Raw genomic sequence first — 27,411 nt, 5'->3', positions numbered from 1 at the left:
ATATTTTTAATTATTTGCTAAAATCTCCTAGTATTTACGTAATATTAACGCTATTGAATAGGCAGTGTGTCCATTCATGCATTAAAATGGCCTCAATATGTCCTACTGAGGAGCTTGTCGCTACTCCTTATTGTTAACTTACTCTTTGCACTTGTTGGTATAGCGCCCTCATTTGTCGGTAACTATAGGCTGGTTTGATTGTTTGAAATTCTTTACTAATAAAGTCTCAGTTAAGACCGCTATATTGCAATCGACTTTGCTAAAAGGCTTAACTAAGACTTTCGCGAGGGGCTTAGGGCTTAGATCTAAGCCTAAGACAAAGTCTTTATATTGCAATCCGCCCATGTACTACTAAGAGAGAACACAGTGCATTGCAATAAATAAACAATACACCGCGTAATTAAAACCAAATCCAAGTTACCCGAGAAAAATCTAAGTTGAAATCTGTTGAACATGTTTATTGTTTATCATGTCATGTCAACATTCAAAATGTACTACATTATATGATTATGTACGTTTTTAGGTGTTCACATGCTTTGTCGTGTCAAATAAACGATCTCAATTACAAATGTCACCTACTATAATTATGTGCACAATTATACTTTTTGTTTTCAGTACATCATGTGTTTACCAATACACTAATATGTTTACAATTTCAACTCAACAGTATTGTTTCTATCAAAGCAGGTGAAACACTCGACATTTTAAAACACAAAATGTAAATCACCTACAATATGAAATACCCCCTCTGGAATTGACATTGTAAATAAATCACTAAGATTTTAAATGGCAAGGCAATAAGTATTATTACTAAGGCTATCAAAAAGGCCCATGCTCAACGTTTTTACTTTTTGCATAGACTTAAATATTTTGAAGTTAAACCTCCCATTAGGCCTACGTCTTTTTTTTATATAAATCTGTCATTGAAAGTATTCTCACTTTTATCATTGTTACATGGTTTACCTGGACCACATGTAAGAATAAGTTGGAACTCAAATGTGTTGTTAATTATGCTTCACGTATACTTATAATTTAGCAGATCTCAATTTGATTGATCAGAGATCACTCTACTAAGAAAACACATTTGATTTTACAAGACCCAACCTATCGCATGTACTATTTTTTAAGTTCAAGGAAGCGGTCCATCACTCCTCGTACAAAGAGATTCCGTAATATTTTTTACCATTTAGAGCACTGCATGCTAGGGAATGTCTTTTTTAATGGTGATTTTTCTGTTTTTGTATGTATTGTGATGTAGCCTACAGAACAACACTATTTTATGAAAACGGTACACTAAATGAATATGAATTTTTTTTAACGTATCCCAGTAACGGCAAAATGAAACCAATAATTAAGAATTTAGAAAAATGTGTTACCTGAACACATTTTGGGGCATGGATACATTTTTAGACGTAACTGCCAGTTCAAACGCAAACACCACTATCATAATAGCCTATATTATGATTTGGGGCTTTTTTAACTTTAAAAGTTCCATATGACAGTGCGTATATCAATGTCTCCAACAAAAAATCTTAAAGGTTAAAATTACACTAACCGTATTGAACTACAGTATTCTATTACCCAATCAGTGCACTGTATCTATAGGTTCTTTGATAATTGTAGCAAAATAACTCGCAGCAGAATTAGTGCCATCTTTCATATTAAGGACCACAATTTCTTACCGAATTTGCAATATATAAATGCTACGTATAAAAGTACGGTACTATCTAAAAAAAATAGTATACAAGCAAAACAAATGCATGCATATACAATACATTATCTTAAAGAAAACATCAAAGGGTTAATAATTTTTATTTAAGTTAAAGCACAGGTACAGGCATGAATTTTAAATATAATATCTGGTTAATTGTGCATAAATCAAATATTTGTAATAGAAATCAAGGATTTCCCTTAAAATGGTCAAACACAAAATGTTGTAAAATGTTGCTATAAAAACCAAAAAGACTTTTTTTCATTAGTTAAGTAGTTTAACCTTAACCTAGTGTAATAACATGTCTGGTGACTCCCTAGAAGGTGAAAAAAGATGGTGGATAATTTTTGCTATAGCATGAAAATAAAACTCTGAAGTTGAAAAAAAATACTAGAAAAGTAAAATTCAAGGTAACCCTCTAAATAATCTCAAGTATCAACTGAATCCCCGCTTTTCATAATTTTTGAACTGTCAACTAAACCTAACCCTCTAAATAATCTCAATTATCAACTGAACCAAACCCTCCTAATAATCTCTAAACTATCAACTGAACCAAACCCTTAAAAAAAACATCACTCCAGATGTACACCGCCAAGATATAACCACCTTCATGTAGATCGCCTAATGTGTATACCCTAAAACAAAACTTGTCAACTATTCAATGTGTATTAAGTGTATCTAATTCTGTAGTTATTAATTGTAGCATTGTGTAATTGTTATATTATTTGGCTTTAACTGTGACTACATTCAGACATGGTATGGTATAGTTGAAATATAGCGCTGTGCTGAGGTTTCAGGCAAGTGACCAATATGTCACAGTAGGACAGCTATTCCAAGGCTATTTTCAGCCTGTTTGTTATAGCTGGTGTAAAGCAATTGCACAGTTATTTTTTTGCTATTTATGGCTATATGAGGTATAGTAATTGCACAGCTATTTATGGCTATATCAAGTATAGCAATTACACAGCTATTTATTTGCTTTGGCTAAATCAAGTACAGCAATTTCAAGCTATTTGTGTGCTATTTATGGCTATATCAAGTATAGCAATTACACAGCTATGTGTTTGCTATTTATGGCTATATATCAAGTACAGCAATTGTAAGTGGCGGAGTTGCCGTCTACGTAAAGGACAATATCCCTGCATGCGTTCTTGAAATTAAGGGATCTTCAACAACTTATTGTCTGGTTGAGATGTTGGATACCCTTTATAAAGGCTCTGACAAACGTAACACAGTCGGTACGTTAGTTGCGACTGACTTCACCAAGGCTTTTGATTCCGTCAATCATACGCTTGCAATCCAAAAGCATCTTGATCTTGGTGTTTGAAATGAAATATTGCCCTGGGTAGTTGACTTTCTTACCAACAGACGCCAAAGAGTTCGTTACCATTCCAACTCTCTGAATGAGTAACGCTCTCTTGTGGCGTCCCTCAAGTTTGGACCAATTATTTTTAACGTTATAATTAACGATGCTGCCGTAAATGCCAATCATCTAAATTTAGGTATGTTGACGATATTAGCCTTGTCGAGGTCCGTCGTGCTAGCGATCCCACTTTTGTTGATTCTGACGTTTGTGATCTAGATAACTGGGCTAGTCACAACTTTCTCAAATTCAATCCATCAACATGTAAAGCCTTGCAAGTTTGTTAGAAAAAAACACCCTCCCGATCCTCCAAACTTAGTTATAGATGATAAATTTCTGGATTTTGTGCATGAAATAAAAATTCTCAGTATCCCTATAAGTAAATTTAAGATGGGATACTCTTGTTAGCAATATGATTTCTAATAGTAGCCGTAGATTATATATGCTTAATTGTCTCAAGCGTTTTGGAGTTTCTGCTTGCGATTTGGTGTCCGTTTATGTGGGGTACGTTCGTCCTATTGTCGAGTATGCCTCAACAGCGTGGCATAGTTGTATTACTATAAAACAGTCTCTCATGATTGAGCGAATTAAAAAAAGAGCGCTTCGGATTATATTGGGACCTAAGTACGACACATATCTTAACGCACTTAAAAGTACTAATCTTTAGACGCTTGATACGAGAAGAATTAAATCATGTAAAATTTGCACATCCATCAAAGAGTGGTTTCCTATTAATTCTGGTTCTCATAGTATGCTCCTTAGAAAATCCAATGAATTTCTAATCCCCCGTGCTCAAACCGAAAAATATATTTTTTTTATCTTTCGTGGAAATCACCCACCTTTATTGTAATTTCTTCTTATTTTCATTAACATGACATGATTATAAACGTATTCATTTACCAACCAATGTATAGTAGTAAAATAATTCTGTCATTCTCAAAACGATATAGATACATATTTGGCATAAAGGTACCGAACCGAAGGAACCGAAAGATATGCCAAAAAAGTGCTATACCCTTTCTCGCCAAACTCCTTAATGACAAATGATTCTTGTTTTATTGGTCGTCATGTGCAAATTCTGCTCGCGTGCTTGTGTGCTACTTTTTGTCTATTTTCAATTTTGTATATTTTTATCGATTCTTGAATTTTGTACCTTTATATTTTTATATTTGTAATTTTTTAGATTTTTTGTCCTTTTGATGTGTACATTATCATGTTAATATTGTTTTAATTCAGCATTGTGCTGCGATTACGATATATTGAATAAATAAATAAAAAAAATACGTGATTTTGGCCCTCTATCGGCAGAACGTCCTCCCGTCAACACTTTATCATAATTTACACTGAGACAAGTTAGCACTACCGGATAAAGTGTTTACATTTCAGGCAAAAAAACACATGTTTTACATTTATAAAGTACTATAAAAGTTATAAAAGCAAGAAAAATGTATACGTATACAATACATTATTCTTTATTTAAATTAAAAATGTAGCATACTTAAATCCAAAACGTTATTGTTAATTGATCACATCGTATTGATTGCAGTGCAATACTTTGTTTAGAGTGAAACATACTATAACATAATGTTTGTAATATTTCAGACTGGAGCGTCACCTTTATTTGTGGCTGCAATAAACGCCCAGACAGATGTTTGCACTATTTTGATCAAGGCTGGAGCTAATTTTGATCTTCAGGAAAATGTAAGTGTTACAAACATAATACTAATATGTGCTATATAATTCAGTGTGATTAAAACAAAGTGCTAATTTTAAAATTTAAAGGACGTATCGGTAATAACATACCTAAATGAAACAACTCAGGTCTACTTTGTAATGAGGATAACTGTATTGTCGAAAACTGCACCATGATTCGAAACAACGCTGCCCCATCAAGGTTAATCTTGACATTGAGAAATCAGATCAACCAAAGATAGTTTAAAAGTCGCGGTCATTTACTTGGACTTGGATAACTCCAAGCTAAATCTCATCAAATTAATGATCCCGAAACTCAAGAAAAAACAAAAATAGAGTCGATTCCTGACAAACTGTCTTGAAAAAAAAAACATCGCATATATAATAACTATCTGTAAACTCCCTGTCACACTTTGTAATAATCGGCAAATAACACTTTGTAATACCTGTCGCGCGCACTTGGTGAGAAAACTGTCCAAACCTTCGCATTTTCGTTTTCAACAACAAGATACAAAACCAATCAAGCAAAAATGTATACATATCATGAGTAGTTAAAAGGCAGACTATACTCCTAATTTTTTTCATTTTAGGTTATATGCATGCATATTATAATTTTCAAAAGCAATATATTTTTCTATTTCAATATTTCTTTTAACAATGACTTTAAATGTGTGGGTCCTCTGAAATGTTACAGTTGAATATACATCTTTTAGCTCTCAAAATGTGTATATTTAATGCATCGAAACTATGAAATTTTCCGATACCAAAACATATATTAACATTGTTTAAAATTAAATCGTAGTTGATGTTTCTTTTAACAAAACCTTTAAAGGACTTTCAGAATGCATCATATCCACCAACAAATTGAATATTATACTATCAAGAAAAATATCACATACAATACATTGGATTTTTTGCGAAGAAAACATACACTATTAACTTGATTGGTTATTCGCACTTATTACTGTAAAAATATACATAATTCAGCACTATGAATAGTTTCTTTTGTCAGGTCATAGAGTATGTGCGTATTTTAAGATGTTTGTTACACTGTGTGAGTTAACGCGGATATCCCGAACTAATCACGGTGATGATTGAGTTCAAATTTTAGTTTAATTCACAAATTTTTTGGGAAACTTTTAATCATTGTCCGTTGTTATTTTTGCTTTCATACTTAATTAAATTCGTGTTTCATCCGTTTCTGGAACTGGTACGTTCTGGTACATGTACTGTATCGTCATTGAGACCCGGGGTGCTTTGGCCCATGTTGCAAGCCGTTTAAAACGTTTTCCTTATGCCGAAACAGCTCACTTATGCTTTTCATTATTTGGTGTTTGATTTAAACTAAATAATGTATTGATTATATACCAATTAGGTCTACCGAATTTATTTGAATAAACGCCGTCTCCCCCATAACACATATTTGTAATATGCAACATCCACCCTCTAATAAACGCCCCGCAACATATATTTATACACACAATATTGTATTATAATACAAACACAATTGTATTTGTTGAATAATTCATTGACTGCTATATCTATTTATTTACCAAGTATTTTCATACAATTGTTTACTGTTATCACTTCTTGATAATATCAAATATGGTGTTGTACTTGTTCATATCTAGGGGAATTTATTTTATTATAAAACGTTACCAACAATGCCTCCCCGAATGAACGCCGCCACACCTAACACCCACCCACGACATCACAACAACATCATTGTTTGTATATTTCTCATTACATATATCTGACGACGAGCGTTCCTTTAATGTGTCTTGGTATTTTGTGACCATCATAAAAAGATTTTTAAAAATGTTTCAATTCGGTTTCAATAGTTATAATAGGATGGGATGCGATAAAATGATACGTGGAAAGGCGCCGCAATACAACCATGAGAACATTCTAGTCATTTTACAGGACGTAGTATTCCAAATAGAATATGACGATTGCTGAATTAATTACGCTTTAATTGCACTAATTGCCAAAACATATAAAAAAAAGTACTATTGTTCCTATAAAACTAACCCTCATAAGATTAATTTTAAACAAATTAATACTAAAAGTACAGACAATTGTTGATTACAATAAACACGCAATTCAAATTAAATTTAACTTTCATTTACGACAAACTGTTCATATTCATAAAAGAAATGAAATACATTGAGTCGATTTTGGAAAATGTTTGAATTGAAATATTTTCTATTCCCAACACATGTACGGAAAGAGTACCTATTTAAGTATACAGAAAATAGTGCAATCTGTGGGTATACTTAACATAAATAATTTCAACTAGAATGTTTACAGTTTCTCAGTAGCATGTTTTATCTAACCAAGTAAAAAGAGAAAACAATATATAAATAAATTAATAAGTAGACAATTTAAATATACTGTAGTGTATAAGCATAACTATTTTTTGTTAATAACGAGGATTTCATTGCCGGTTTATGTGAGCTTGAAATAAACACTCGATTCTGCTACTGTCAATAGGACGGTGGTATCTGAAAAACTAAAGGTTAAATAAAAAAAAAGAAAGAACCACCATATTTTACACAATTGGTAACAGTTTATAAAGTATAAATGCTACAGTTATTAAGTGTTTAAACGTACTGTACCATCCAAAAGAATATCATGCAAGCAATTACGTATGTAATGCATTAATATTAATAAACTTTGTTTAATTTAACAGTGTAGCATATATAAATTATATTATTTAATTGAATAAGTATTATACATGATCACAACTAATTGATTTTAGTGCAATATTAGATAGTTTGTTGTGAAGTGAAAAATACTGTAACATAATGTTTGTAATATTTCAGGACGGAGAAACACCTTTGGGTGCTGCTGCAAGTAATGGCCATACAGATGTTTGTACTATTTTGATCAAGGCAGGTGCTAATTTGGATCTTACAAACAATGTAAGTTTTACAAACATTATTAAGGGGCGCCGTATAGTTCAGTGTGATTAAAACAATGGTTTAATTTTCAAATTTAAACCGGCTACCGGTATTATATAACACCTAAATAAATTCCTGTCATTTGATAGGACGAATGTGGGTCACATGGCGTGCAATAGTACGCACTTTTAAACGATCGTTTAATGGTACTTTTTTCCGTGTACGAAAAAACAAATATTTTCGCGTTTGGAAAAATAATATATTGTTTTATACTATTGCTTTTGAAATGCAACAGCGCCACTTATTTTCGCGGCGCTTTTAATGCTATGATGACTAGTTTTTCTGGAGAGAGATATATGTATTAAATTTAGATCAAAAAGGCATTTAAATTAGCTTTAGATCGTGTGTAAGATTTTTATTAATTAATGGAAACATCTCTACAAGATGTGGAATCGTTGGAAAAACCATAATTAGCCTAGATAAGTTCAAATTGTCTGTCGAAATTTTACCTTTCAGCCAAGCTAGTACTAGGCCTAGGTCTAGCCTAGGCCTGTTAGTATTAGGCTAGGCCTAGCCTAGGCGTTTTAGCCTTGCTAGGCCTAGGACTATTTGGTCATTTGTTGACGCTAAAGTGTGTTTATAAAATCCATATAAGTATAACATTTAATATAATATATTATTATACTTCAAAACAACATGGTACAACATAACAACAATAGTTATTTTCATATCATATTTGTATAATAACAATCATGGCCTGTATAACATCATGTTCGATCTGTCGGCCTCAACAATGAAAACAGGAAACAACGCTTTTACATGCACAATTTATATTACAGAAATCAATCATGCAAATTGATTTTTATACGCCTCTTTTTAAAAAAAAAATTAAAATATTTTAAAAAATATTCCAATTTACGACCGACGCATTAACGTCAGAAGTCATCAGCAACATTATTTAAAGAAAAGCGTCCGCCGGCTGATCTGATAGTTTTGATAGAAACAGACATTAAGCTATACAATACAGGGAAACCATCGCTAGTAACCCTTTGTTTGTATTTTTTAAATAGTATCCACGAATAGGACTTTTGATACGATGAAACCAAGTAAAGCGAGAAAAAAATAAATAAATAACTAATATAAATATACTGTATATAAGCTTATGTTTTTTATTAACGATTTCAATGCCCGTTTATGTGAGCTTAGAATTAAAAGAAAATTTCGCGATTGCAGAGTGAGACTGAGAAACAAAATCGGCTAAACAGTTATTTGAAATAGGCATAATTAACCTCGTACAAAAAACTCACAGTAAGTCTTCCTACAATTGTTTATTTAAGATTCCTGATAATCGGTATGTAATCAGTTGATTTGCGAAACAGTTTTTGTCAAATCCGAAATCACTATAATGTGTGACTGATGAGCTTTAATTGATTTAAATATTAGTATAGTTCAGACGTTAACGAAATGAGGTTATCCGTGTATTCTTTTTTCATTATTTACTTTTTATATTCTAGTTTTATTTGTTTTTACTATATAACTATCAGCCCGATAGATAACATATCTGATGACGCAATGTATAGTTTAACATACATTTTACATGTTATCGTAAACATAATCACGGGGAAGGTGTTGCTGTACGTAAATAGCAGCATACTGAAAACAGCAGTTACATGAAGACATTGGTATATATACTAAGCAAGTACATTGTCATTTCCTGACATGTTTATTTGTAGAATATAGTTGTTTTATGATTGCGTTAGTGTCATAGGCGATTTAACCGTGCATATACCAGGGCACATTGCCATGCCCAAAAGCTAACTAAAGTGGTTGACATACCTACTAGAGAAGAGGCTGTACTTGACGTAATTATTACAAATCTGAAACAATAATACTTATAACTAGTGTCACTCTGACTATACAGTAACTGTTACTTCGTCATCAAAATATTTTTTAAAAGAAGACAAACAATAACAAGTGAATTCGCCGACCCATGACTCCTCTTGCCATTCAACAAATTATTGAGTGGATTTACATCGCATCCTTTGGATGAGGTTTTCAATGTAACTAACATTGATTAGAAGGCAAGCATTATTATACTGATTAATTATTCCAATCAGTACAATTAAAGTAAGTAAGTAAACACATGATGAACTGAAAAATTGAAGAAATTATTATTATTAGTATTATTATTATTATTGAGTTACTGATCCAGTGACATCGTTGAATACACGGTTTACGCGCAATACAGCATGTTCCATCCAGGGACCAACATGCGTACCTCGTGTACTGTGTACGTACGCTACAGCAAAAGTCTACGAATTATGTTCACGATCTAGGTTGTGCTTAGATTAAATGTACTACTTGTATGACATTTTGTACCGTGGGGTACATAAAATACACGTTTCATTGCAGGCCTACTGGATAGGCCTACAGTAAAACAAAACATGCCATTTTCGTTTTTATCCAACATTTTTGTTGCGTTGTTTCGCCTGTCACGCATGCCATCGGACCTTGATGATTTGCAATGTTTTTTAAAAATAACAAGTGGGTGTTTTTTAAAACATGTAATTCTCTCGTATCGTCGGCTTTTGTAACTGATTTTAAATTCTATCTTCTCTTTAAATTATATAGAAAAATGTATTATTATAGGATACTAAAATAAGCTCTTTCACTGTGTATAAATTACATAAACATATTAATACCACCAAAATTACGAGTGAAAATAAATAATATCATAAGGCATTTAATGAAAACACAGACCGTCTTAAAATTACGTGACATGTTTCGATAAATCTATTCTCATGATAATTATTGACTCATTTAAACGCAACTGTGTAGTACGTATACAAATACTACTTTGATTACAGTTCTGATGAGAATATATTTATCGAAACATGTCACGTAATGTTAAGACGGTCTTTATTTGATAATTATAATGAAATGATGTTGTATCTTCTGTAAAAGTGTTCCAAATGAGAAATGGTTTAAATAAAAGTAGTACTGTAATACAGCCTGTTCAAGGCACGTACGTATTACTATTACCCGTACATAAACATCAAAACAATCATGTTTCAAACAAATATAAAGTAAAATACTCAAATCAATCTTAAAAAGTAGTCTAGGCTTTGATTACAGTTCTGATGATGAGAATATATTTATCGAAACATTTCACGTAATTTTAAGACGGCCTGCATTTTAATTAAATGCCTTATTGATTCTCACTCATATATTAAACCGGCACGTGTGCAGCAGAGGTGCCGTCCCCATAATGTCTGAGGAAAAGTATTATTAGGCTTACTAATATTGTAGAATTTATTTTATCAAACTAATTTCTAGTAACCAATAGTAAAACGTCTAATTCACGAACTCATTTTCATTGCGGTTCACGCGTCGATATCTGCGACCAAAATCTGAATCCTTGCTAGTGATTGGACGCACTTGTCTGGCGGTGTCGATTTGTACGAAACATTTATACAGTAACTCTATATTTGGAAGTTGGCTCAACTTACGCGTCGACATCCGAGGGCCATGCTATACACATCCATGGACTAAAATGCGTAGTTACGAGAGGAGGTATGCTCCCTTTGTAAGAAACGGCAATTCATTCGCAACTATCATTTACAAGTCTACCCACTGCCACTTTCATTGGGTTGTTTACTACACCAACGCCTAGAATGTAGCATCGCGCATGCTGGAACATCCTAAACAACAAAAAGTTGCAAAGGGTCACGCGATTAGCGATTTTAAAACATGAGAACGTTGAATAATAATAGTATACCTCTTGGCCCGTGGGCAAGTCTTACGTTCACGGTTCGTATATTTTCTATGCTAATGTAACACTCTGACCATCAGGTCAACAACCCTTTTTCACTATTTCTCCCTACTCCATCTATTAACATTCCTAGTGGTTTCTTCCTATCCCTAGGTACTCTTTGTTCACTATCCTATAACCCACATCCTTAATCAATTACTGTTTCCTCATCATCATGGAATGTTCCCTTTACTAAATAGTCCCCTCCCAGTACATGCATATTAATTAGGACCGTTCCTTAAAATATGGATGTACTGGTAAGAGGAGAGAAGAGAAGGAAAAGAGCTTGGTAGAATAAAACATAGAATAGAGAGAAGAAAACGTATGTAATATAGCCAGAACAGACTGTATTACATTGCATATTTAAATAAAACTGTATCTGACCATAAACCATATTTGCTGTTGGATTATTTTGTGACTGTGTGAAATCCTGCCGCTGAGACTATATGACATAGTAACGGATACACTAAAATACCACCGTTACACTAACATTTAACTGATAGGTATTATACTGAACTTTAAAGGTCACTTCATTTTTAAAATTGAAAGAATTTATTTAAACACAGTTTACGCATATCATCGGATCTCATTTATTCTCTCTCTTTTATTTACATCTACCATAACAAATTACAAAGTTTCCTCCTCTGAATGTGGTTAAAGGGTCTCAAATTACGCTAGAACGTGTTGATTTCGGGGCCTTCGTCTTCCCTGGACCCACACAGGGTTCCCTGGCCCCAGCCAAGTGATGCTCACTTCGCTCGCATATTCCCCAGTCGGGGACTTTAAGTTATAAAGAAACCAGGGCATCTTTAGTGAGGAATATAATTACTCCAGTGTTATGGTTCAAAATCAGCCCATGTTGATGTTACAGCAGTTTATCAGATTCCACTGCACCCAATTGGTTGAGCTGAATCAAGAACCAAGTTGACAATGCAGTTTATGCTAAGGGCAGAATATTGCATACAGAGAGACATCTGAAGATTTGGTGTTATGATTGTTGAACTTATATAATTATTACTTCACATGAATATGCAACCACAATTGGTAAACAAAGTAATGTTGAATCAATACATTAACCGTGTTTGCAAAATTATTTTTGGTAAAGGATATATGAGCAATAATATGGCGCACATGAACAGGTGTGTAATCTTAATATTAAGTGATAGAACGTACGGGTTCAATGTGATAGAAAAGTAAGTACATCAACCTGAAGCCATAACTCTCCCTGATAACTTACATGTTAGTAATGATGGATATGCTGGTGTTTGGCTTGTTTGTATCTACAACATGTAATTGAATGTGGTAAAATCAATTTTCAGAAAAGATGGAAAACATATAGTAAGCACATTTGAAAGAACTATAAGTTGGGAGAAACGAATTACATAAACCATGGTATTTCAATTGGTATATTTGTGTTCAGAGAATCGAACACATAATGTGATTTTATTATTCTATACTTTCTTTGATAACACAGCGACACTATATTATATTTTAGTAAAACTGATAATTTCCAGTTTGATTTCCGATAAAGCTCAATCGTATTCCAGTGAATTCAGGCCAAGATATACGAGATACAATGATCACAATTGTAAAACACATCATTATGCACATGACATTACAGAATTATAATTTATTGAAAGTGAAAACGTTGAATTTAAAATAGAAAGAATTATGACTATGTATAAGCCTGGGCAAAAAGATGAGTTTTTAATAATTGTTTTAACGAATCTAAGTTATACACGTATAAACTAATAATAACAATATTTTATAGACCGTGCGGTGCCGAACCGGAAGCCAATGTAATTCTTTAAGAGTATCTGTAATATGCGAATAATTATTAATTATAATAAATAAAAATTAATTATAATAATACCCTGACACAGAATACCATATATAATATGTGGAATGCACAGTATGTGTGTAATACAACATTTACAATTGTTGAATAATTGTTCTTGAAAATGATATAGATATACCAGTCATTACCGTACTGAATCGTTGTTAAGTCAGGATGATCCTGTTGTTATAGGCTAAAGTACACCATTAGGGTATTCATTTTTAAATTTCTCTACTGTAGGCGATGTGATAAACACGGAGGTATCGATAGGCCTATTATTTAAAAAAGTCAAATTAATGTTTTTATATCTCCAACGGGTAACGTAAACTACTTTTGAGGATTCTTGTGTAACTGAATGTCAAAATGTATCCGCATATGAATAGAATGACTTCAAGACCTCTCAGTTTCTTGAGGAATTTGATGATTTGCCTTGAAAATCATACTTCTCGGTAAAAATGTGATACATACCTTTCATCAATCTGTAAGAATGGTTTGCAGCAATTCGTGACTAGTCATCATTAACTAGGTCACATCCTTGATCACTTTATCTGTCGGATCGTCCGGATGATCATAAATTAATTGATTGCCATGTGCTACCCAATACGTATGGATCCGACAATCATTTGATCCATTGTTGTATGGACCAGTGAAACCCCCAGTCAGAGCGAAAAATCGTTAATAATTACAGAAGTTTAAAATAATTGATCTGAGTCAGATTTGAAAAAAAACAAGGCCATATTCATGGCTGCAGTCGCGTGCTCAAGTTAGTGTTTACCGACCAACCGACCGACATAGTGAGCTGTAGAGTCGCGTTACACGCACGCGACTAAAAACACTTCTTTTGCATACGTCGAAGAACTGTTAATGCCTACAACACAGTTACGTCAAGGGTTTTGAATACGCATTTTTGCCCTCAAAAGATGCGTTCGCGAAACATAGCAAACATTTATAGTGTTTTAATGATGAGATTTAGGAAGCTCGAAGAGAACGGCGTCGATTGGAAAGAGCGGCGGACATCGAAGGAAGATAATATAGCCATCAGAAAAAATGTGGTAATCAGAACAAAGTAGTTAATAAAATATTAGTATTCTTGATAATAAAGTAAAACATTTTTTGTATTAATTGATTAGTTTCTGAATATTCTAAACCGTACAGTTAACATTGAATAACAAAGCCTGACCGCTACTTGCCACTAGTTCGAATAGAATGTTGTGTGATCAGTTTGCTAATTTGTTCATTTATTTTCATTCATTTCATTTTTCTCATTTTGAATTTTGAATCAAAATACGAGTAACCGAGAAAAAAATCTAAGTTGAACTCTGTTAGAAGAATGTTTATCATTACGTCAAAATTCCAAATGCACTACATTATAATATGATTCTGTACGTTTTTAGGAGTTTTTTTAAAACGCTCTCAATTACAAATGTTACCTACTATTATGTGCACACATACATTAGTTTGGTTTGCGGTACACGATGTGTTTACTAATAAACAACGACAAATCATTTTCAACTCATTACAGTATTGTCTCTATCAAAGCAGGTGAAACACTCGAAATAATGACCACATTTTAAAACGTAAAATCACGTACAGTATGAAATACGGTATCCACTCTGAAGACGAGATTGTAAATAAATCACTAGGCTATCAAAAGAGCTCAACATTTTTACTTTTTGCGTATAGACTTTTTTTCTCATTTTTTCCAGCATTTTTTTTATAGTTTACCGGGACCCTATGTAAGGACAAGTTGGAACTCAAACATATTGTTAATTATGCTTCACGTATACTTAGAATTGAGCAGATCTCAATTTAAATAATTGCAGATTTTACTAAGAAAACACATTCAATTGTGCAAGACCAACCCATCCCATGCACAACTGTTCAAGAAAGAGGTCCATAACCTCTCGTAATAGGGTTTTCCTGCGCCAACAATTTTAGTGAGATCCATTTCTTAAGAAAAAAAAAAAATATATATATATATATAAGTATCCAATATAAGTATACAGTATGCCAATAATATGGCAAATAGACAATCCAAGAATCACGTACAATTGTTTCATCTACCAATGTTCACGCTAGGTTACAAAGTTTCCCGGACGAGCCCCCATAAATGTCACACAGCCGCAATTACGGCTCTTTCGGACCTGTAATTGCTGGTAACCAACGGTGAACAACGGTAAATAGCCACAACTGTACACATATAAATGTAAAAAGTAAAATTTAATAATAATCTTCGACAACCAATTCTTTCTTTTATAATTCAAACCCCCCAAAAAAAACCCACAAAAACAACCCAACCAATTCTCAAACAATGATACCGTGTTCCTATTCCCCACAAACTTTATGCAATTCCCCAAATTTCCCAATCCTTCCAAACCAAATATCAACAATCTTCTTATTTTTAAATAAAACTTGGCTTGAAAGACCACATTCACCATCAAGCATTAGGCATTAGGAAGTCAGATCAAGCAAAGATAGTTAATATGTCGCGGTCATTTAAAGCGCTGGTCCTGGATAATTTCAAGCAAGATCTCACTAAAGAACTCAATACTCAAGCATGGAGATATAACTAATTTTATAGCTCCATGACTCAAGCAAGGACATAAAATAACGATCGATTCCTGATAAGTACTGTCTTGAAAAAACACATCGCATCTAATTACTCTGTGTAAACCGCGTTTGTACTGCCGCACTTTCTAATAATCGTCACACTCTGTAGTAATCGAGCTGTCGCACTTTGTAATAATAGTCCGGTCAAACTACGGTTTGACCTAGACAAAATTACAACAGAATTTATTTTTGTTGTGGTACTTCCTAAGACCAATCTGAACAACATATAAAAAATGGAGAAAAAAGCGAGATGAAGACAAATTGCTAAATTACATTATAACTAAAATGGCTGTTTTCTCTCAATTTTACCCAAACATCATTATTAAAGCATCCGATTTTGGCAAATATGTGTTCAACCACAGTCATTAGACCATATTATTTTGCAAGAAACTATCATTGGAGAAAATAAAAATTAATTGTTCAACTTTTAAAAATTCAAGATGGTAAATATATTTCAAAATGGCTGCCATTTTTCTCAAAGTTTGAGAAAGATGTATAGTTCTTAAACCTGATTTATTAGAAAAAAATGCATTTCAGTGAAACCTTATAATCTGACCAGCTTTATGTATGAACTAGTTAGGCATACCAAAAATAATATACTACATTTATATAGCGCCATTTTCATGAAAAAACATGCTCAAAGGAGCTTTACATAGATACATAAAAAAACAGACAAAAAGTTACATAGATATATAAAAGTATGGATACAGTTTAAAATAAATCTATTTAAAAAGGTTAAAATTTAAATTCAGGTTCATTATTAAAAATTTGGCTTATTATTACTATTTATACATTACACTTATAAATTTCAACATAAAAAAATACAACATTTAAAAGTACAAAAAATAGATTTCTTAAAATACCATTGTTATAAAAAAGATTAAAAGTACTATTTATACTGTATATTTACTATCATTTTAATTTTTAAACATTATAAAGCATTACAGCATAAGAAAATAAATAAAAAATAAATAAGTTCACTGATCGTTACCATAGTGCACGTGCGTTTCCATATTTAAGTGCTCATCAAAAATAACACCCAGATTGTTCGCATTTGGTGTAGATTCAATTCAATAGTTATAGCTCAAAATTCTGTTTGATTTATATTTCTTATGACATGGAGAAAACAAAACGATTTCAATTTTGTCATCATTTAGTTTCAGCATATTTACCATCATCCACATTTTAACAACAATTCCATGTTAGCAGAGGCAAAGCGTATGTCTGTGTCATCGGTAGGACAAAAGGAAACGTACATTTGAGTGTCATCGGCATATACATGATACCCCAATCCATGTCGACGAATGATTTCGCCCAAGGGTTTAGTATACATAGAATAAAGTTTTGGTCCAAGGACCGATCCTTGTGGGACACCATACTTAAGATGAAGTGGGCTCGAGCGCGAGCCATTTATTGAAACTGATTGATAACGATCACTCAAATAAGAAGAATCCATGCATTAGCATTACCGTGTATTCCAAATTGATTGTGCAGCCGCTGAAGTAACGCTTTGTGGGCAATCGTGTCGAACGCGGCCGAAAGATCAAGCAAGCTAAAATCATTAATAGTAGAGCAGTTAATGACATGAGCTGTGCATTTTATTACCAAAGCATGAAACTTGGCACAAAGTTTCTATAATGTATATAGATTCAAAATATCGGAGGGTGCCAAGTGTCCAACGTCCGGTATGGCGGCCATCTTTATTTCAAAATGGCCACCATAAAAACAAAAAATGTTCATATCTTGGCAACTATACACATTAGAGACTTAATTCTGGTCTCAAATTGTTCACAAACTATATATTTCTATTTGCTCTAATGAAAATTTTCGTCCAAAAATGACCGGAAATGACGTTTCTTTCAGTTTGACCTTTGACCTCGTATTTGTATATCTCTGTAACTACTGGACATTTTCAATCGATTTTGGTGTCATTTTGTTCAGAATAAATACATTTATATTTGTAGTAATGAAACATTTTCACATAAAATGACCGGAAATACAATTTATGACCTTTGACATTTAATTATTGATTTTTAATTATGTGAATATACTGTATGTGGTTTTTGGTGGTCTTAAATGCACCTAATTTTGAACTTTGACCTGATAGGCGTAATTATATTAAATGATTAATGGACTTAAATTGTATATAGTACATAAAATTGGTAAACATTGTGCTTGGTGGTACCATTAGTTCAATGATGTTGGCACCTTCTGATTCGCTAAAAGTTTTAATAGTTTGACAGAGGAAATAACATACATGTTATGGAATACTGTAAAACCTCGAAAAGGTGATAGTATGAGCTTCTTTTCGAGATAGACTGTATTTGAATGTCAAATGAATAGTATGATGATCGTGTTTATATCAATATATTATTAATGACCTTACAAAGAACCCTTTATATTTCAACAATCAAGCCTCAGTTATTCTACAATTTATTGTTTTCCAAGTGGTAGGCCTATTTTGATTGCATCTTCTTTTTGTAGGCCTATGCTTCCTCGGTAATATGGTCCTACCCCTCCTTCTTTGTCTGTAGATGGTCTTATACCCTATTCTTTGTTTGTGGATGGTCTTATACCCCCCTTCCTTGTCTGTGGATAGTCTTATACCCGCTTCTTTGTCTGTGGATGGTCTTATACCCGCTATAAGTAGTACACAAGCATGAAGCAGCAAAGAATGTATAATAGAAGTAATGATCGGAATTAGTTCATCAATACACTCCTTCACAAGCCATGTTGGTATAAGGTCAAGTTCACATGATTTTGTCTTTAAGTTTAAGATTTTTAATTTATTTTATTTCGTTTCCTTTCAGTAGGGTAGCCCCCTCAGTAATAAAATAAAACTGCTCTTCCGAGGGGCCCTACGGCATATTTAAACATAATTTTAAAACAACTTAAACAAAACTTAAACTAAAACTAAGATTATTGCAGACTAATGGGTTACTATCAAATTCAGGCTCATGTGAATGAGGGCCCTATTAGTAGTAGAGCAACTTCTTTGAATATCGAGTCGAATTTTGTAAATGTTAGAACTAAAGAATACATTAAAATCGTTGGACAAATCATGTGATTATAGGTCGAGTTGGGTAATCAGTCTCACCAAAAAAGTGTCTCGAGAGTTTAAACAACTTCTTATGATCACGTCCACAATAAACATTTTTTCCGAATGATACTTAACCCTTGATTGATGAAGTAGTCGATTAACAACAGAGCATTGGGATCGATAACATTGATGGTCTACGGTTTACTTGGTCTTACGCCATTTTCTATCATAGTTACGACGAAGATGCTTAGCTTCGTGAAGCTGATCTGTGTACCAGGGACAGTTGGGCCTTTGTACCACAATCTTTGAACATAGAGGTGCATATTTATCTACTAATGACCTTAGGCCAATGTTGTAAATTGACAATAATTCCTCAGTTGTACGGAGCTTTCTTTCTGTATACTACCTTCTTATAAGTTGGACTAGGTTTTACAATAGCAGTAGTAAAACGTACAGCAAGATCATAGCATGTCATTTCACCGTTATTGTCTGAGAGTTCTGGGTCGATGACTGAGATGTTTGATATTATATTGCTTGTATCACCAACAATTACGACATCAAGTATGGCTATGGATTTGGGTCTGTTCCCGAACAAGCTGGCATAAACCTTAGGACTCAAGCATGTTGGTAAAACGCCGTGAATTATAATCGGTGGAGACATCCAGATGAAAATTAAGGGCTACCACAATCAAAATATCCTGAGTAATTGTTATACAAGATGAAAGAAATGTTGACCATTAAACCGCTAATATGCAGACCATTTGTAGAAGAAGGAGAAGGCCGATACACCACTACAAGACGCAATTAGACAATACCATTGGTTTCAACCACACAGTCCAAGTATTCAAACTGGGTAAACTGCTTATGTTTGCTAGAATATTTTTATCTTGATAGATGTTTTACAAACTAAGGCTACTCTACCACCATGTCGATCACCAGGCCTTGGTTCCTGCTGACAATAATATCCCGGTGGGACTAATTCACCAATCAATACTTTATCATAGACGTTTCAAACCATGTCTCAGTAAATGAAAAAATATCAAGATCATAAGAGATAAAATAGTCATTGAAAGCTAACGTTTTTCTCTTAACTGACCGTACATTTAAACAGCATATGTCCAAATATTTTCGTGCTTGAATGGAGTTTTCTACCCGGCATTTCACCCTAGCAAGATTGTAGTATAGAATAACCTTTATAAGAGAATTTGGAGCTGATGGTAAATCTGCTGGGAGGAGTTAAAGATGATCCTTAGCTTGAACATATCCCCATTCTTTCGGATTCAAGTTGACACCTTTGTGTTGACATTGTTGTCCAAACTACCTCTGGAGTAATTGATGCGTTGGCACTATGAGTAAGCCCAAAACAGCTCCCTTCTTTGAGTTCAGGCATACTTCCAACTAAGTTTACTTTTTTTACCTATTGCACTTGCTGACTGCAGTAGAAGTCCTTTGTAGATGAAAGAAAGCCTTCGACAGAGTTTGGCATGAGGCACTATGAGCAACAATGAACAAATATAACAAGAAACACAAGCGGATCCACCCCATCTAGCAGTTATGCCAAGGTCACCAATATGTAGTGGTTCAAGAATATGTTGGCGAATGGTTTCATACATCAGTTTACCCCAAGGCTGTCTACTTTCGCCTACACTCTTTAATATCTTTTTCGAACGCATTATGAATGATGCTCTTTCAAAACACCAGGGTACACCATTTTCGGAGGTAATGTCAGTTCCATAGTGCAGATTACATCAATATAGTAGACTGCGGTGAAGAGGAACTTGCCCTGATGATGAACCTGGAAAGTAATATCTTCCAGGTGTGGCATAGATATCAGTTCCGAATAAGCAAAGATCATGACCAATAGCTACAGGCCAATCTCAATCAAGATCGATGTCACTGGGCGGCATGAGCTTGAGACAGTGAATACGTTCATATATGACCATCAAAGAAGAGGGCTCAAGAACAGAAGTAATTGCAAGAGCACAATAACCAACCATTGCTGTTGCAAAGCTAAACATTATTTAGAGAAACAAAACCATTAGTCTGAAAATAAAACTGGTTACTCTGCACACTGGCCATCTTAATCTTCCTGTATGTATTATGAGTCATTTGACAGGCGAACTATAGTATAATGAAGAATCCAGGTTCTGTAAATGAGATGATAACCAGTTACCCTTTAATATGCATATTTCAGTTGATTTGCATATTTCAGCTAACTAGCTCCGCCAGAATGACGAGAGGTTGTGTGGTCGATCGCGTGTGTGTGTGTGTTTGTTGCATATGTTTCCAATTTGTGGAAATTCCATACATTCTACATAATGTGAAAGTATAGAGACTAAAATGATGTCTCTACCTACTACTAGAGTAGTTATGATGATACGTAAATCCTATGGAAAAGCATAGTCAATGGAATTATTGACTATGGTGAAAGTTACCTTAATTCTTTAATAATTATTGAAAATAAGGTAAAAGACGGCACTTATGGTAATTTGTTGGACAAAATGTTCCATAAGAACAATTTGGAAAAAAAAATAACTCTCTATAACTAGCGGTTGGCTTTCTATGGGTAGGGCTTATACCCTATATTTTAATCATTAATTTGCATACTTTAGCTAATTTGCATGTACCAAAGGTGTGACCGAGGTATGATTTGTGGAATTCAATCCCTTCATCATTATGTGAAAGTATATAGAATAAAATAAAGTTTCTACCTATATTAGTTATGGAGATATGTAAATCCTGATAAATTACCTATGATCCTTTAAAAATAAGGTCAGTGGTCAAATACAGCATTTTCGGTCATTTTTTGACAAAAAGTTCCATAAGAAGGAATACTACTAGAGTAGTTATAGAGCAGGAGCCCAGAGGGGTCAACCTAGCTGGAAAGTTAACCAATTTCTATGCATGTGGCAATTATCTACGTACATATCAATGTATGGAAATGACAGTCTGGCGCGTTTCTTTTGGTGGGTGTGGCTAGGAAGGACATTGTAAAGGGTAAAAAAAATGAGCTAGATCAGCTGAAAAGTTAACCCCATGAAATATTTTGCAAATTGTTTGACATAGAGTGAAATATAAGGAATGGCCATTGCCAGACAATTTTAGTGGTGGGGGATGCCTGCCAGACCCCCATTTCTGTGGGGCCAAAAATGAGCTAGATCAGCTTAAAAGTTAACCCTCTGAAACTGGTGGGAAAATGTTCAATAAACTCATAATTATCATGAATGACCCTTGCCAGACATTTTCAGTGGTGGATTGTGCCCGCCAGACCCCGTCAAACACCCAATCCCCCAAAAATTGAGCTAGATTAGCTGAAAAGTTAACCACATGAAATATTTTGCAAATTGTTTGACAAAGAGTGAAATATAATGAATGAACATTGCCAGACGATTTTAGTGGTGGGGGGGTGCCTGCCAGACCCCCATTTCTGGGGGGCCAAAAATGAGCTAGATCAGCTTAAAAGTTAACCCTCTGAAACTGGTGGGAAAATGTTCAATAAACTCATAACTATCATGAATGACCATTGCCAGACATTTTCAGTGGTGGATTGTGCCCGCCAGACCCCGTCAAACACCCCACCCCAAAAAAATTGAGCTAGATCAGCTGAAAAGTTAACCCTGTGAAATATTTTGCAAATTGTTTGACATAGAGTGAAATTTAATGAATGAACATTGCCAGACGATTTTAGTGGTGGGGGGTGCCTGCCAGACCCCCATTTCTGGAGGGCCAAAAATGAGCTAGATCAGCTTAAAAGTTAACCCTCTAAAACTGGTGGGAAAATGTTCAATGTACTCATAACTATTATGAATGACCATTGCCAGACATTTTCAGTGGTGGATTGTGCCTGCCAGACCCCGTCAAACACCCCCACTCCCAAAAATGAGCTAGATCAGCTGAAAAGCTAACCTTTTAAAACATGCTGTAAAATGTTCAGCATGATCCCTAGTATAATAAATGACCATTGCTAGACATTTAAAGTGGTGGGTTGTGTCCGCCAGACACCCATTAAACACCCCCACCCCCCCCCCCCCCCCCCAAAAAAAAGAAAACATGAACTAGATCAACTCAAAACCTAAACTTATAAAACAAAATATATGGAGCAATTAAGTACACTAAAAAACAGCATGAATGACTAAAATGAGAACTACATCAAATATCCCAACACCCGACATTTTAGCATGTGATACTTTATATAGTACCTTATTCTATCTACAGTAGTTTTCACTAGTTACAACAAAAAGCAGTCTTATTTAATAAGCTATGACTTTTCTGCACAAATTATTTTAAATTAATCCATATATTCCTCTTCTGAATCGGAGTCTTCACTCCATGCATCGCCATAAGAATCACTTGATTCTTCGATCTCTGTTTCTTCCGTTTCACTGTCAATTTGTCCTTTTTTATTCTTGATAGACGGCATTGAGCTGTTGCAGTTTCCCCCAATTCAAGACCAGCAAATGTTCTCAGCTCCGTGACTGCCATGGCTCGTTGAGTCATAGTCAATGACCACCAGCGCATTGCATTTTCAGAATTAGGAAAGGCAACAATCCCTCTCATACTTGAAGAAGAATCACGATTGACCGTCTGTTCTAAGGAAAGGTCAACAGCTGATCTACTGTAGTGCTTATTTGTACGTCTGATGGAAAATGCTCCTTTTTCCAGTACTTCAAGCAACTTTGGGTCAGCGTTTTTCAGTTTCTGATTGAATAGAGTTCCCCATCTGGCGTAGTTAGGTTCAGGGCAAAGTAAACAGATAATATGGTTGGAAATACATTAATGTAGCCAGTGACATCATTTGTTTTCACACATCTCTGAAGTTCTCTATGAAGTCGATTAATAAGAAAAATGTAAATAGCCCAGAATTGTGCTGTTGAACCTATATTTCCAGTAAGCACTGACTTGAAGTAATTCTTGTACTTCTGCAGGTGATTAATTACAACAGGATCCGATATATGTTCTTCAATCAATGATGGGTCCAAAGGTGCAGTTGACATTATTTCTTGAAATGTGTGATGATCTTCTGCATTTATTTCTTGAAGAAAGCGTTTATACAACTTTTGCTCCAAGACATTGGCAAGCAATTGGTGAATTCTAGTGCACCTGTTTTAAAACTTTCCTTTGATAAAACCCATCATTGACCCCTCAGCCAAGATATCTGCTTCTTGGAGAATATATTCGATACCGCTGTCTTTAATGTACGTTCCAACTGCTCCATAGAACGCCAACTCTAGAAGAAACTGAACTCAGCAGATCAACGCCACACAGAATTAGACTATTGATATGTTAGTTTTTTGAAAATTTTACCCGCTGGGAAAGTGACTTGCACCCAGAAACAGTTGCTATCTTAAGACTTTTCTTTTCTTTCCCATTTTTTCGGCCTTTTCCACAAAATATGCAAGTTCCCTTTAACATGCCACATTCATCTGATTTCCGAAGAACACTACTTTGTCTTGTTTCACGGCAGTGTAATACCTATGACATAAAGGGTGATAGCTGATTGAATTTTCAGGTTGTTTCATAAGAAAAACCTTGTTTGTTGTATCAGCATATTTGTCAGACTTCATTTTCTTACGTAATGCAGCAGCATTTTTTACAGTTGACCATTTCATTTCACTGAACGCTCTTAATTTACAATCGTTGTCCGCCGTTACCGTTTGGCAGATGTAGCACTTTGAAACATGGTCAGTGTTCTGAAAGAAATGTAATGTCCCAAGTCAAGCATATTTAAATTTAAACCTCAAACTTTAAATTAAACTACAAATAAAAGTAATATGGAATGTAGAATACATTTTCAAAGAGAAAAAAAACATAGGCTATTTAAAATTAATGATCACATTATACCTCTTTACTAACAGATACAGGTAAAATACATGTTGCTGATGGTCCAACTGCTTCACTTATATCCTGTTTTTCTGTAGTTTCAGAGGTTTTTTCTTGAGTTTTACTATGTTGTAATTCTTTATCTCCTTGCTCTTCTGTAGTTGTACTGTACATGGATGCATTTTTTCTGCACAACTTTGTGACTTTTCCAAGGTTATTGATGTTTTTTTCTGAATGTGTTTCCTCTTGATTTATCCTTAAAGATACTTTGTCTCGCTCTTTTGGTACTGTTTGCTTTTCTTTTAGATTCATTATGGCTGTCATAAACATTGAACAAAACACAGCTCTACAATTAGTGAATTAATATATTATTGCACTACTTTAATTAACTGTAACTATATAAACACCATACCCCTTACTAGTGTTACAACCTAATAAAGCATTGTCCAGGTCTTTCTTAATTACACTGTATCCTAATCTCAAACAATATAATTAAAACAATACATATACATAATACTTAGACTTGCCTAAAGCTTAATTAATGACATGGCACTGACTTCCTAACCACAATATTAGAAATTAGGAAACAACATTCCTAATGGTAATCAATCGTATACTTCTAACAAGTAAAACATGAATATTAAAATAAATGTGTCAACGCCTGGGTTCATAGTTGCATTAGGCTGTTTACTTATATTAAGCAATAGGCCAGTGAGCGCTCCTGCTGTTACGCCACTGAACGCTGTGGAATATCTATCAATGAGCCATAAATAGCCTAGGCCTAATTGTATTTGTTTAGTATTACTGTTAAGATACACAATCAAAAAAATCATAGCTGGACACTTACCTTGATTTAAAGATGTACCACTCTCTATCATAATCAAAATGCATTTAATAAAATCAGCCTTTGTTTTGAAATGTTGATGATAATCAACAACATTATTCTCTAGTCAACCATTATAGAAGATAAAAAGTCAGTTTCTAAATATGTCCTTTAACTGCATAAACCAATTGACTAATTGATTTACTTTTTTCCACACCACAAAAAGACAAAGAAGTCCTGTTCTGAATACCTATTTTACACTATGTTGAACTTATATACTGTACCATAGTGGCACATTTGTGAATTAGATAAGGGGTTGGATGGATGGGGTGGTTCTATAATGAGCAAATAAAAATGTCTGGTAATGACAATTCATATCCTTGACAGTATACTACACATTTTCCCACCAGTTTTACAGTGGTTAACCCTTGGCCTAATCTGGGTCATTTTTGGGGGTGGGGTGTTTGAGGGGGCCTGGTGGACACAACCCACCACTTAAAATGTCTGGCAATGGTCATTTATTATACTAGGAATCATGCTGAACATTCTACAGCATGTTTTAAAAGGTTAGCTTTTCAGCTGATCTAGCTCATTTTTGGGAGTGGGGGTGTTTGACGGGGTCTGGCGGGCACAACCCACCACTGAAAATGTCTGGCAATGGTCATTCATAATAGTTATGAGTACATTGAACATTTTCCCACCAGTTTTAGAGGGTTAACTTTTAAGCTGATCTAGCTCATTTTTGGCCCTCCAGAAATGGGGGTCTGGCAGGCACCCCCCACCACTAAAATCGTCTGGCAATGTCCATTCATTATATTTCACTCTATGTCAAACAATTTGCAAAATATTTCATGGGGTTAACTTTTCAGCTGATCTAGCTCAATTTTTTGCGGGTTGGGTGTTTGATGGGGTCTGGCGGGCATAATCCACCACTGAAAATGTCTGGCAATGGTCATTCATAATAGTTATGAGTACATTGAACATTTTCCCACCAGTTTTAGAGGGTTAACTTTTAAGCTGATCTAGCTCATTTTTGGCCCTCCAGAAATGGGGGTCTGGCAGGCACCCCCCACCACTAAAATCGTCTGGCAATGTCCATTCATTATATTTCACTCTATGTCAAACAATTTGCAAAATATTTCATGGGGTTAACTTTTCAGCTGATCTAGCTCAATTTTTTGCGGGTTGGGTGTTTGACGGGGTCTGGCGGGCACAATCCACCACTGAAAATGTCTGGCAATGGTCATTCATGATAGTTATAAGTTTATTGAACATTTTCCCACCAGTTTTAGAGGGTTAACTTTTAAGCTGATCTAGCTCATTTTTGGCCCTCCAGAAATGGGGGTCTGGCAGGCACCCCCCACCACTAAAATCGTCTGGCAATAGCCATTCCTTATATTTCACTCTATGTCAAACAATTTGCAAAATATTTCATGGGGTTAACTTTTCAGCTGATCTAGCTCATTTTTTTTACCCTTTACAATGTCCCTCCTAGCCACACCCACCAAAAGAAACGCGCCAGACTGTCATTTCCATACATTGATATGTACGTAGATAATTGCCACATGCATAGAAATTGGTTAACTTTCCAGCTAGGTTGACCCCTCTGGGCTCCTGGTCTATTATGATGATACGTAAATCCTATGGAAAAGCATAGTCAATGGAGTTATTGACTATGGTGAAAGTCACCTTAATTCTTTGAAAATAAAGTAAAATACGGCACTTATGGTCATTTGTTGGACAAAATGTTCCATAAGAACAATTTGGAAAAAAAAATAAATCTCTACAACTAGCGGTTGGC

The 27,411-nt window shown here is 34.4% G+C and overlaps 1 protein-coding gene across 1 annotated transcript in view; it reads left to right on the top strand.

The window, feature by feature from the left end:
• LOC144842635 (uncharacterized) overlaps positions 1 to 27,411 on the top strand; it is a 298,292-nt gene that overhangs the window by 235,681 nt on the left and 35,200 nt on the right. The window lies entirely within an intron of this gene.

Source organism: Antedon bifida, chromosome 5 (assembly GCF_963402885.1).
Source record: "Antedon bifida chromosome 5, ecAntBifi1.1, whole genome shotgun sequence".
Taxonomy (NCBI): Eukaryota; Metazoa; Echinodermata; class Crinoidea; order Comatulida; family Antedonidae; genus Antedon; species Antedon bifida.
The sequence above is the reverse complement of the archived record's forward strand: the minus strand, read 5'-3'. Positions and strand labels throughout refer to the sequence as shown.